This window comes from Phaseolus vulgaris, chromosome 1 (assembly GCF_000499845.2).
Source record: "Phaseolus vulgaris cultivar G19833 chromosome 1, P. vulgaris v2.0, whole genome shotgun sequence".
NCBI classification, from domain to species: Eukaryota; Viridiplantae; Streptophyta; class Magnoliopsida; order Fabales; family Fabaceae; genus Phaseolus; species Phaseolus vulgaris.
The window spans coordinates 1108963-1124011 of NC_023759.2; the positions used below are offsets into that span (position 1 = coordinate 1108963).

At 30.3% G+C, this 15049-nt stretch overlaps 1 long non-coding RNA gene across 1 annotated transcript; it reads right to left on the reverse strand.

The window, feature by feature from the left end:
- Nucleotides 1–2997: 2997 nt before the first annotated feature.
- LOC137816414 (uncharacterized) lies at nucleotides 2998–4519 on the reverse strand. The gene is made up of 2 exons (XR_011081797.1): nucleotides 4394–4519; nucleotides 2998–4236 (listed from the first exon to the last, which is right to left on the reverse strand). It is a non-coding gene; the product is annotated as an uncharacterized lncRNA (long non-coding RNA).
- Between the last annotated feature and the right edge of the window lie 10530 nt (nucleotides 4520–15049).

Consider the following 15049-nt stretch of genomic DNA (forward strand, 5'->3'; position numbering starts at 1 on the left):
GACATTTTGGTTTTGCTAGTATTACAATTCAGATTTCCCTTTTCCCCCGAAACATGCTTTCTCACAGCAGCTACCATGTTCTCTCTATTTTTCTTAACAGTCCCTTTCAATTATAATCCTTTTGCATCAAGTTTGGACCACTACTACAGAATGCCTAATCCACATAAGCTGAGAGATGATCGTATGATATGCCTGCTTTCAATTTGCCTGCTCTCTGAAACACTGGAATCCAAGCCCCAAGTCTAATCGTATTTGATTCATTGGTCATTCATATGAACGAGAACGATAAAATCACACAGCAAACCTCTGAATAAGAATAAAATCCTCATCTTAGAAATACGATTAAAAAAATCCTAGAAGCAGCAGATGTTGAGGAATGCTTTTAACAAAAGTGATTTATGTTTTTAGAATGAAAAATGAAATGTTGAATGGGATTGTGTGTTGGATACGTGTGGACTGTGTGAACTTCCATGAACGAAAAATGGACATATAGTACAATATTCTTGTCCCTCTGTACCATTGTCCCCCACAACTTATTTAAACCAATAATTTCTCTTGGACTCGTCACATCCTAATTGCCAAATTTTCAAATCTATATCTCTTTTCCAATTGGGACAAAACTTAAATATAAATTCTGCTAAATAACAACCTTCAATTACCAACCAAGGACAATTACCAATAGCACCAAACAAACACAAAGAAACTCTTTCAAATATGAAACTGCGTACTTTGATTGAAAGTTCAAGAGGTTCTATTTTAAACAAATCTTTTAGGTCAAAGTTTAAAATGTTAAATTACCTTGTCCGAGTCTTTAAGAAAATTAATTTAATATTTTTATTTGAATTTTTAGTCATTTGTTTATGTAACTTTAGTTTTAGGTTTTAGTTCATTTTTGAACTTTTTTTTATTGAAATACCACGTAATTTATTCGAAAAATAAAATAGAGTATTAATGGTGGAGTAACTAAAATAAGTACTGGAATAGCAAAGGAAAAGTATATTAAATAATACCAATAAAAGGGAAAAGTATATTAAATAGATGTGTCAGAATTTTTTTTGAAATAATGAGATTTAAAAAGCAATGTTTTAAAAAATGTTATAAACCAATTAAACAATCTTTTTATCTATCACTTTTTTTGTTCAGGTAAACTTTACAAAGTCCAAACGCAATTCTAATAGTAAAATATATAGATGATTGTGGAGCAAATGAAAGACGTGAGAACTTGAAAGTACCATTTTTTTCTAATAAACTTTTTAATAACTTTTTGTACTAACAGATACATGTGCGCAATTATAGACTTTTTAAGAGTTTTAGTTATTGGGTTAGACGGAAAATAACTAAATCCTTGTAAACACTAAAATAACGTTATTCTTGGAAATATTATACTATGATTAAAAAATTTAGTAATAGTGTAAATTAATGATAAAGAAATTTATATTAAAGGAAAACTTGTAATTTAATTTATAAAGATAAAAATATAAATATGAATTAAAAATAAATGGGTGGTTAATATATGAAATTAGGATTTGGAATAATATACATGTGATCCAATGAAAATTATAATAATTCTTAAAAACGTTCAAATATTAAAATTTCGAAATAGCTTCTAAAATACATTCTCATTCAAGATGAAGAATTAGATTTATTACATAAAAAGTCAGTTATTTTTAAATGTTCACGATTTGTTCCACCCAAAAATGAACAGAAACAAGTAATCAAACGCTCAAAATACCAATTTGAGAACAATTTTTTTTGAAAAAAAACTGTTATATATAGTGCGATAACCTTATCTGAAGCCTTCTGATTCTGAGTGAATGGTTGACCTTGGTGTGAAGAAGAAGTATGAAATGGTTGTGTTTTATAAAAGCTAATGCCATCGTTATCCAAATTCTCACAAAAGCCAACTTCTCCACTCAAACCATTCTACTAACACACCCTTTGCCATTTCTCACTTTCAACTTCATTTCTTCCACATTTGCCATGTCAAATTCAAGGAGAAAAACCTCACACGTCACTTTAAAAGTTTAGCATGGAAACTAATGAAAACATGTTGTAGGCCATGAATGGAATCTCTCATTCATTCCTTCCTTCCACCACCCATTGGTTTCACAAATACCAACAAAGGAGAAAACCCATTTGCCCAACACAAAATTCCACCTTATCATTAACTATTCAAAACATTCTAGATTTGCAACATCTCTGATGTAATTCATAGTATCCAACTTATGAATCTCATCTTATAAATCGATCTAAAATCAACGATGACATCAGAATCATTTAAAGTTTATCTTAATAAGAAAAGTTTGTCATCAATTAATCAGTTATAACTATCAACATTACAAAACTGTATAGGTTACTTACTTTATTTTGTAATATAATACTTGTTTTCTCTGTTTGCAGTAAAAATATTTGGTATGACAGTAAAAAGGATGAACATAGATTTGCTAACGTTGGAGAAAAGTTAAGAATGAAAAAGCAGTGAAGAGTAGTGTTAATGGGAAAGTGGTGTTAACGTCCAACCATCCTTATCATTCATTGGTGCTCTTAGGCGGCTACTACATTCTTCATTGGAACGTGACTCTCACACACTTTATTTTTTCTTCACTCACTCTCTCAACACAATCACCCTTTTCCAACACTCCCAACACAATACACACAAATAAATAAATAAAACAGTACCTTCAATTACTACAACTACAAACAGAATCCATCATAAGACAGTAATAGCAGCACTCAAACTTTATAAAATCACATAATAACTAACATCAAATATGAAGCAGATGATGCTGATGATGATGCTGCCATGTTGCAAAACACAGTAAAAGAAAGCTATGGTATATCAAGAGCATGACCAATATTTTCTTGAATGGTTAACTACAGTTTCAAGCTAAACTGAAAGCTTTGGAAGATGAAGAAAACACCCAATAAGACAAAGGAGGAAAATTTACCAAAATGGTGCAATTCAGTTTGAGTATTACTGGACAAATACAGAAAAAATTATAAAATGAGTGGCAACTTCAATTCAAATAAAAAATTGGTACACTGGTTGGTTCATATCCTTTTGCTGCACAACTATGGTTGATAGTTGTAGGCAATTAACAAACATACACAACACACTCAGATAAGAACATCTTTTCTGTGTGTGAGTGAGTGAAGCAATGGATAGTAATATCCAAGTTGAACTAAAGAAACTAGTAATTGAAGTCATGGAACATAACATAATACATATCTTTCAGGCAAAAGGTAAACCAATAACCTCGTTCAAGTGTTTCTGTTGGAACTTGTGTTCTCCAACAGCAACAGCAACAACATCAATAATATCAGTTTTGATACCAATCCTCTGAATAAAAAAACATGGCAAGACCAAGGAACCAACCAAGAATCAATTGCTTAATGAAAAAGTTGAATGAAAGAAAGAAACTATGAAAAAGAGAGAAAAAGGAGCAATGATTATATATATTAGCTACTCTTTCTGGGTTTGCTTTTCCTCCTAGCTCTGCTTCTCGATGGCTCCACTTTTGGAAGTTGCATCTCCTCTTGTTTTGCAACCCTCATGCATGCTGATGATGATGCTGCTCCCTCTTCCTCGTTGGATGTAACTTTCTCCATTGAACTCTCTATGCCTAGTGCTGATATAGAACCTCCTCTTTGCTCCATCACCTGTGCCTTCTCCTCTTCACTTTCTTCCATCTTTGCAATAATAACCTTACGAGGTCTACCTCTCTTTCTAGGAGCTGCTTGAGGTTGAGGCTGAGCTTCTTCTTGCTCTTTCTCATCATCTATGGTGGAAGATGCTTCAGCTATTGCCACAGAAAGTTCCTTAGTTTTCTGTGGCTTTTTCTTACCCATCATCAATACAATACTCACTATTTCTTATTTCCAAATTTTCAATTCAAAAACATCAATATCAAATCTCTCATCCCTTAAATCCCTTCACTGGATAGGATAGGAAGAAAAAGATGATCCTGTTTCTAATGCAAAACACACACACCCCCTCTCTCTGTTTTCTTAATTTTTATTTTGCAATATGTTAAAAGCAAGAAGACCAATATCTTTGACCAGAATCCGGGTGGAATAAAAGCAAGGCCTTTGTAAACTATAGTGGCATAAAAAAACAAATGACTATAGGTCTTCATTCGGGTGCCAATTAAATAAACCATTCATAGCATCATCTTTCACTTTCCTTTTTTGTCCATTCATAGTGTCATTCCAATTTATTTACACATCATTTTCCTCCTACCACAGCAGAAGAAAAAAAAAATGAAAGATAAATAGAAAAACAGAGAGAAAAGGAAGTAGCTATGTTAAGCTACTAGAAGAAAGAAAGTAGAGTAGTAGTAGTAGTAGAAGACAGTGTGTGCAGAAGGGTAAGCAAAGATGAGAATTGAAGTACCTTTCTCATTCACTGCTGAATAAAGTAAACAGAAATGATACATTTACAACCTCTATTTATCTATCTAAGATTTCAATGTTTACAATGATAAAAACACTCTTTCTTTATATCATAATTGGAAGTTGTATAATGGAATAGAGTAAACTAACTGAGAAGAGAGTGTGGTGAGTGATATTGGAGTGAAAAAGTAATAGTAGGAATAACCATGGTTAAGGGTGTGGACCAAAGAGGTGATGGGAAAAGGGGATGTGGGGTTTTGAAGAGGGGTAAGGTAGCCAGATTTGGTGTGTGTGTTGTACTACTCACACGCAGTGTTCCAGTCTGACCACTTGTGTTGTTGCTTCCCGGGTTTCGCGTCCTTACTCTTCTGCAGCTTTAAATGTTCGGCTCATCACATTTTTAGGGTTTATGTAATTATATACTCATATCTTCTGCTATAATATATATTATTATGCAATGTTAATGTGGTTGATCTGTTGTATTGTTTTTGAGATTTTGTATTAAGATTATTTATGTAAACATGTTTTAAGATAAAAACAACAACACAAGTAGTGAAAGTAATTGAGAGTTTTCAGGAGCACCCTTTTCATTTTTATTACCATTTTCACTGTGAACTTTATCTTCAATCATTCATCCATCATCCATGTAAAATGGTACTTCTTTCTTCATCCATTGAGTCTTGTAACCCTCAGGAGTATGGTTCCAGACACTGCCCAAATGCAGTTCATCACAATTTGTTTCTATCACAATCATAAAAAGAGTGAAAGTTTATTAGATTTTCAACTCATGTAAGACTTTTTTTCGCAATGGATTAACTCATAATCCTATCATTCAAGTTTTATGTAAGACTTTTTTTCGCAATGGATTAACTCATAATCCTATCATTCAAGTTTTATAAATCGATTTTATGAGATTAAATTAAACAAGTTCATTTCTTAATAGTTTTTCAACTTTAGTTTCACATATTTTATCATTCATTCAGAGCTAACATAATCTTGAACATAAAAGTTATATCCCTTTATTTACTAAAAGTTATATCCCTTTATTTACTAAAAAATTTTATTAAGATTAAACTCTAAATCCTAAACCCTAAACTATATATAAAAAAGGAAGATTAAACTCTAAATCCTAAACCCTAAACTATATATAAAAAAGGATATGTTTTGTGTGGCAAGTTGAACCTGACAAATGATAAACCGACGATAGAAAAAACACACGAGTGTGTTTTTGTGGTTGGTTTTGCGGGACCAAACACTGTGTTGGTTTTTTACACTCTTATTTAGATATTCAGAGAATCACCTTTCTAATAAACTTCCAATGAAGCTTCCTCTTTTGTTTTTATTTATTCACCTTTTGCTTCATTAATATTACTATTAATCTCTCATTAAATCAATATAAAAATGACTTTTTATAATAATAGCTTTCTTTTTTGTTTAAATCTAACACGACCATTAAATTTCGTTTTCTTTACTTAAAAGATAAAATACTACATGTCATACAATAACAACTAAAAAATTGTTGTTTTATAGTTAAAATAACTGTTTTTTTTCTTAGTTTTTAATGAGTATTAATATTAAATATAGGTTTTCATCTACAACTACTACTGTGTTATTTATGCTGTACACTTTCCTTTCCACCTATAAAATAACAAATCCTTTTACATCTACACATTTTAATTTTGTTATTATATATACAATTTATTATCAACTTCTTTTATACTAAAAAATAATAAGAAAAACCAATCAATGATATTTGAATAAATAACTAATTAAGTACTTGTCAATAATTAATATAGATTGTCAATATATTAATACTTTTTATTTATTTGAATAAAAGAGTTAATATATATTATAATGTTCAAGAAGAGTCTAGCTTGTGCAAGAGAGGACCACTTATTTGGTACTTTTTGAATAATGGCTTTTAAAGCCACTGATGATCTATAATTGCAAAAAAAAAACTATGTTTTGCTTTATAATGAAATATTATTATAGAGATAAACATACAAATAAACTAATATTTAATAAACTTGTGGATGAATCAAGTAGAGAAAAGTAACTTAATTCAGTTTATTAAGTTGAACTTTTATGAACTTTTTTTCTTGTACCAAACCCAGTTAACTCATTTATTTGTATTTAATTTTATCTTTTTAAAATATATCAAACTAAATATCTTTGAATGGTGTCCTTTTAGACTATTCACACAACAATGGTTTAAAAATGTTTAAATGTGTCACAACAATGTTTAGGTGATGTGTTAAAAGTATACCAAAGAAGGTACATCAACTTTTGTTCAAGATCAATTAATTCACAATTTTAAAATTTATATTTTGTTTATAATCTATAATAAGGACCTTTGATATTTTCTTAAAATTATTGGTTAACACTTGACTTTTCAGCTTATATATATTTTTTATCATTAATATTAAAACCTGATTTTCAACTTCTACTTTCTGCTACTAGCATTAACTCTTAATTTAATTCACTATACATCCTAATTCAAAGGCTAATATATATATGATGTTTAGAAAGCTAATAAAACCACTACAAACTTATCTTCTATTTTTATGGTAAATAAATTGAAAAATATGATTTATTCTATACATAATTAAAAAATATGGATAAAGTTATTGTCTAGTTGTTTTTTTACAATTATTTGTAACCTTTGTATATTAAAAATAGAATACCTTACTTATTTAATATCTTTTATAATGATAGGCTAATTATATTAACATAAAAAATATACAATTAAGTGTATCTTAGATTCTTATCAAATTTTAAATGGATTTTTTTAAAAAAAGTTGTGTATTCTTTTTACTGATAATAATTCTGATCAGATAAAAATGGTTTAGTCTTCAAGAAAAGATAAATAGATCATTCATAACTATAGAGAGAATACAAAGAAAAAGTATTTTATACAGATTGTGATTTTTGTGAAATGAAGTTTGAATAAGTTATTTTTTACTTATGAGTTTTTTAATTTAGATAATAAAATATTTATACTTCATCTCCTTTAAATCACTACTACTCTTAAATGTCTTAATTGGTCCTTAAATTAATATGAATAAATTTCTAGAAGACTCTAAATCATGATAAATTAGTCTTATTAGAGACTAACATCTTTTATATCCTAAACCCATCAAAACTTGGTTGATTTATGTTCCAATATTAGGGTGATGCAAAGTATATGTCATTAAGCTAAATGTACACGTGTTACCAAGTCATGTATAAGTCTCTATCAACTCCTCACCACCTAAAGTTCTTTCTACCTGATTAGACAATAATGAAACACAAAATACGTATGTTAACATGAATTCATGGTACAATACTACCCAAGGTATTCTTACACCACTCATTAAATGTCATGCAACTACTCATTCAAAGTCAATTCAGGATCAAACATTATATACACATATACTAATCATATATACATGTATATAAGGAGTCCATAAAGAATTTACCACCAAAAAAATACATATATAATGCATGCATCTCAACATAAGTCATTTACATCTCCAAAACATATATAATTAAACTCACCTCTATACAACATATCATCCATAAATCGTGTATAAAAGCATATTACTTGCATATAAAATACAACTATATCACGTATTAACAACAAATAGTCTATTGAGAAATCTCCTTAACACAAACAATGTAACATTCATTTTGTTTGAGCATAGTTAAAGTCAACGCTTAAGCGGTCATCACGTTGTTATAATCAACATAAAATATTATTTAGAAACGTGAGGTTTTCCTTAAAAATATTTTTTGAATAAAAAATAGTTATGTTCTGAAGAAATATTTATAAAAAAAATTATAAGTTAAAATTAATTTATATATAATTTAAAATTGATAATTAAGAAAATAAATTATATAACTTGTTTAAGTATATGAATAAAATTTAGTTACTTTATTTTATCTTCTATTTACAGTAAAATTTTATGATAAAAAATTATTCGAATACATCTTTAGTACGTAAAATTATTGAATTATACACATTTTGTAGTATTATTAAATTATATTCTATAATTTAAAGTATTTAATATAATATTATTTGCAAACTACAATTTTCCCATAAAACTTGGCCAGGTAGATATTTTGTCATTCTTTTTCTGGTTATGTTTTCATTATTTTTTTGGGAAAATAATCTTTTTTAGTTTTTTCTACATTGTAATAGTTGAAACATCCGTTTAAATTAATTGAACGTAATACTTTGCTTTGTCTCATTTAAATTAATTATCACACGAACAATTTTTATTTGCCAAATATATTTTTATCTTATTTTTAAAAATAAAGTAGTTAGTATCTAATTGATTTTTCGTTAGAGAATGAATAAAAGTAAGACAAAAAAAGCATGAATGTGATTGCAATTTACTAAATACATTTTTTTATTAAAATAAATGTATTTTCTGAGATAATACATTAATAAAGATTAAATTTGAATCGTTTCTATGAATTGGATTTATAATTAAGATTAAACTGATTTATTTAGTAAAATAAATAAATTCAATCAGGTATTTAATTTAACTACTGAAAGTCAAATAGTTCAATTCATATTTTATCTATTCTAGCAATACATATTTCCACACATTTAATACAGAATTTGCATAGCATCCCACGTATAACTCAAATTAATCATCTAAATACATTATGTTTAAAAACAATAAAAACGCAATCATCAATTACAATTGTATTATTCAAACATCTCAAATTATATTGTCAACAATTTTAATATTAACAAGAGTAACTCACATCAAATTCAAAATAGTTTTACCATTTTTTATTTAAAATGAAAACCGTAGACATTAGAGAAAAAAAGCAAATGTTAATTGAAAAAAATAATTGTATGAAAATTATAAATATTAATAAAAATGATTTAATTTGAAAAACAATAATTGTATGTAGTGCATGCAAATATAAAGAAATGTAACGAGAAAATGTAAAGGATTTGAATAACTATAAATTAGAAAAAAAAAGTTTGCAAAATTGTAAATAACATGAAAGTAGACTATTGAAAGCTTTAAAATGATTTCAAAAGTAAACAAACAAAAATATAAATATAAATATCATAAAACAAATAGAAAGACTTTAATGTGAAATGAAAAATAAAAAAGATAAATGAAAGAACATATAAATAATTAAAGTGGTGATAGAGAATTTTACAATGTTTATTTACTATATTTCTCACATTGAGTACATCCCCAAAGTGTTTTTATTCATTGGTTAATGAAAGTTTTAGTTTAATCAATTTTATCTATGATATATTTTAGGATAGTGTTTTCATGGATTTCTATTTTATAAAATCAACCATTTTTATGGTTTATTCCTATTATAATTTTTTATTTTTATAATAATATTATTTTGTTGGACTTTTGGTGAGGGTTGAAAGTAAGGGTAGGGGCTAATCCTATCATAGCCATCTTGGGTGGGACCGATTCATCATGACCATTGAAATGCGAATCCAGAGAAAATCTTTCCCCTTCCATGTGCCTTTGGATTTTATGTAACTTTCTACCATCATTTTCTTCTATCTTATTTCACCAATTATATACTTCACTCAATAATTCATACAAATAATTCCACTTAAAAAATAAATTCTAATATATTGTGATCAACCCATTTATTGTTCATTTAGATTAATATATTGTGATCAACCCATTTATTGTTCATTTAGATTTAAGATTTGGAGTTTAGGGTTTAAAGTTTTATTGTTAGATCTGAATTAATATTTTTTGCAAATTTTTTTTATAGTAGTCAAGTCAATTGTGAATTAGAATTTGATATTATTTATAAGTAGACAAGAATAATAATATATAAGAAAAATAAATTCCTAAATTTACTATTTTAGAGATTGGATTGAAGGGGATGTTTTAGTAGTTTGTTTATTGAACCAAAGCATGAACTAAAAAAGTTGAGAAGGTCCACCTTGAATATGGAATTTTTCAACATAGTATGGATCCAGAATAAAAATTGTAAAAAGTGGGGCGAAATTCACAAATTTTGGTAAATGATAGTCTTGGTTTGCACAAAATTTTTGAAAAATTTTCTCGAAATAACTTTTTGCTGAAATTCCACGTAAATATCTTGAGAGAATTTGGGACAAAATGCAACAAGTTTCAGGTAAAACGGATGAGTATTCACCTAGGAAAAAAATCAAACAGTTTCACACACAAACGAACCTTCCTTTCAGCCCTGACAATGATGAATAAAAATTATTGCAAATGTTGTGGGACAAATTTGGAACTCAAATCTCAGCCAAAACTCAATACACACAATGTTGAATGTCTTGTAAAAATTTAACACAAAAAGACCTAAGGAATAAGACGTAGTAAGTCCCAGACAGAGAGTGAAGAAAATCGATTTTTCGAAAACTAAACGTCTTGGCTTTTCTTCCATTTATCTCCTTTTTGTGATTTGTTTATGGACGTGCCTCCTTAGATGGGTGCAAACAACATATGAAAGTACTTATGTGAATGTTTTCGGAATTTTTCAATGCAGTATGGACTCAGAATAAAAATTGCAGAAAGTGGGGCGAAATTTCACAAATTTTGGTAAAGGATAGCCTTGGTTTGCACAACATTTCTGAAAAATTCATTCGAAATAACTTTTTGCTGAAATTCAACGTAAGAATCTCGACTGAATATGGGACAAACTGACACAAGTATCAGGTCAAACGGATGAGTATTCACCTAGGCAAAAAATAAAACAGTTTCACACACAAATGAACCTTCCTTTCAGCCCTGACAGTGATGAATAAAAAATATATTGCAAATCCTCTGGGATGAATTTGGGGTTGAAATCTCAGCCAAAACTCAATAGACACAATGAAAAATGTCTGGTAGACATTTCAGACAAAAATACCCAAGGAGTAAGGTGTAGTAAGTCCCAGACCGAGAGTGAACAAATATGGGTTTTTCGAAAACAAAATGTTCTGGCTTTTCTTCCCCGTATCTTCTTTTTGTGATCTGGCTTTTCGTACCCATATATTCTTTTTGTGATTTGTTTATGGACATGCCTCCTTACCTGGGTGCAAACAACATAAGAAGTATTTGTGTGATTTTTTTTCAATGCAATACGGACCCAGAATAGAATTGCAGAAAATAAGGCGAAATTTCACAAGTTTTGGTAGAGGATAGCCTTGATTTTTGATAAAATTTATGAAAAATTCTCTTAGAATAGTTTTTTCCTGAAATTCCACATAAGAATCTTGACTGAATTTGGGACAAAACGCGACAAATTTCAGGTCAAACGGATGAGTATTATCTAGGAAAAAAATCAAACAGTTTCACACACAAATGAACATTCCTTTTCACTCTAGCAGTGATGAATAAAAAAATTTTGCAAATCCTGTGGGACGAATTTGGGGTTGAAATCTCAACCAAAACTCAATAGACACAATGAAAAATGTCTGGTAGAAATTTCAGACAAAAATACCCAAGGAGTAAGGCGTAGTAAGTCCTAGACCGAGAGTGAACAAATCTAGTTTTTCGAAAACAAAACGTTCTGGCTTTTCTTCCTCGTATCTTCTTTTTGTGATTTGTTTAGGGACGTGCCTCCTTACCTGGGTGCAAACAACATATGAAAGTACTTGTGTGAATTTTTTCAATGCAATACGGACCCAGAAATAAAATTGCAGAAAGTATGGTGAAATTTCAAAAATTTCAGTAGAGATAGCCTTGGTTTTCGATAAAATTTCTGAAAAAATCTTCTGGAATAGTTATTTCCTGAAATTTAACGTAAGAATCTCGACTAAATTAGGGACAAAATGCGACAAATTTCAGGTCAAACAGATGAGTATTCATCTAGGAAATAAATAAAACAGTTTCACACACAAACGAACCTTAATTTCAACCCTGGCAGTGATGAATAAAATATTTATTGCAAATCTTGTGGAACGAATTTCGGGCTCAAATCTCATCCAAAACTCCATAGACACAATGACGAATGTCTGCTAAAAATTTCATACTAAAATTTCCAAGGAGTAAGGCGTCGTAAGTCCCAGACCGAGAGTGAACATAACTGGTTTTTTGAAAAAAAAAGCGTCCTGATTTTTCTTTCCCGTATCCTCTTTTTGTGAATTGTTTATGCACGTGCCTCCTTACTTGGGTACAAACAACATATGAAAGTACTTGTGTGAATTTTTTCAACGCAATACCGACGTAGGATAAAATTGCAAAAAGTATGACGAAATTTGACAAGTTTCGGTAGATGATAGACTTGGTTTTCAATAAAATTTCTGAAAAATTCTCATGGAATAGTTTTCTCCTGAAATTCAACGTAAGAATCTCGACTGAATTTAGGACAAAATGCGACAAATTTCAGGTCAAACAAATGAGTATTCATCTAGGAAAAAAATAAAACAGTTTCACACACAAACGAACCTTAATTTCAGCCCTAGCAGTGATGAATAAAAAATTTATTGCAAATCTTGTGGGACGAATTTGGGGCTCAAGTCTCAGCAAAAGCTCAATAGAAAAAATGACGAATGTCAGGTAAATATTTCAGACCAAAATACCCAAGGAGTAAGGCGTAGTAAGTCACAGACCGAGAGTGAACAAAACTGGTTTTTCGAAAACAAAACGTCATGGATTTTCTTCCCCGTATCTTCTTTTTTTGATTTGTTTATGGATGTGCCTCCTTACCTGGATGCAAACAACATATGAAAGTACTTGTGTGATTTTTTTCAACGCAATACGGACCCAGAATAAAATTGCAAAAAAAAGGGCGTAATTTCACAAGCTTCTGTGGAGGATAGCCTTGGTTTTCTATAAAATTTCTGAAAAATTCTCCCGAAATAATTTTATCCAAAAATTAAACGTAAGAATCTCAATTGAATTTGGGAAAAAACGCGACAAATTTCATATCAAACGGATGAGTATTCACCTAGGAAAAAAACAAAACTGTTCACACACAAACGAACCTTCCTTTCAGCCCTGGCAGTGATGAATACAAAATTTATTCCAAATTCTGTGAGACGAATTTGTGTCTCAAATATCATCCAAAACTCAACTGACACAATGATTAAGGTTTGGTAAAAGTTTCAGATGAAAATACCCAATGAGTAAGGCGTAGTAAGTCCCACACCGAGAGTGAACAAAACTGTATTTTCGAAAACAAAACGTCCTGACTTTTTTTTACCGTATCTTTTTTTTCTGATTTGTTTATGGATTTGCCTCCTTACCTGTGTCACAACAACATATGAAAGTACTTGTGTGATTTTTTCCAACGAAATACGAACCCATAATAAAATTGCAAAAAATAGGGCAAAATTTCACAAGTTTCGGTAGAAGATAGGCTTGGTTTTCTATGAAATTTCAGAAAAATTCTCCCAGGATATTTTTTTCTTAAAATTCCACGTAAGAATCTCAACTGAATTTCCGACAAAATACAAAAAATTTCAGGTCAAACGGGTGAGTATTCACCTAGAAAAAAAATCAAACAGTTTCACACGCAAACGAACTTTCCTTTCAGCACTGGCAGTGACGAATAAAAAATTTATTGCCAATCTTGTGGGACGAATCTGGGCTCAAATCTCAGTCAAAACACAACCGACACAGTGACGAACGTCTGGTAAAAATTTCAGACCAAAATACCCAAGGAGTAAGGCGTAGTAAGTCCCAGACCGAGACCGAACAAAACTGGTTTTCCGAAAACAAGACGTCTTGACTTTTCTTTTCTTCCCCGTATCTTCTCTTTGTTATTTTTTTATGGACGTGCCTCCTTGACTGGGTGCAAACAACGTATGAAAGTACTTGTGTGAATTTTTTCAGTGCAATAGGACCCAGACTAAAATTGCAGAAAGTAGGGCGAAATTTCACAAGTTTTCGTAAAGGATGATAGCCTTGGTTTGCACAAAATTTCTGAAAAATTCTCCCGAAATAGTTTTTTCCTGAAATTCCACGCAAGAATCTCCACTGAATTTGGGACAAAACGCGACAAATTTCAGGTGAAACGGATGAGTATTCACCCACGAAAAAAATCAAATAGTTTCGCACACAAACGAACCTTCCTTTCAGCCTTGGCAGTGATGAATAAAAAAGTTATTGCCAATCTTGTGGGACGAATCTGGGGCTCAGATCTCAGCCAAAACACAACAGACACAGTGTCGAACTTCTGGTAAAATTTTCAGACCAAAATACCCAAGAATTAAGGCGTAGTAAGTCCCAGATCGAGGGCGAATAAAACTGGTTTTCCAAAAACAAGACGTCCTGAGTTTTCTTCCCCGTATATTCTCTTTCTGTTTTGTTTATGGATGTGCCTCCTTACCTGGGTGCAAACAACGTATGAAAGTACTTGTGTGAATTTTTTCAGCGCAATACGGACCCAGAATAAAATTGCAGAAAGTATGGCGAAATTTCACAACTTTTCGTAAATGATAGCCTTGGTTTGCACAAAATTTCTGAAAAATTCTCCCGAAATAGTTTTTTCCTGAAATTCCACGCAAGAATCTCCACTGAATTTGTGACAAAACGCGACAAATTTCAGGTCAAACAGATGAGCATTCACCCACGAAAAAAATCAAACAGTTTCGCACACAAACGAACCTTCCTTTCAGCCCTGGCAGTGATGAATAAAAAATTTATTGTCAATCTTGTGGGACGAATCTGGGGCTCAAATCTCAGCCAAAACACAACAGGCACAGTGACGAACGTCT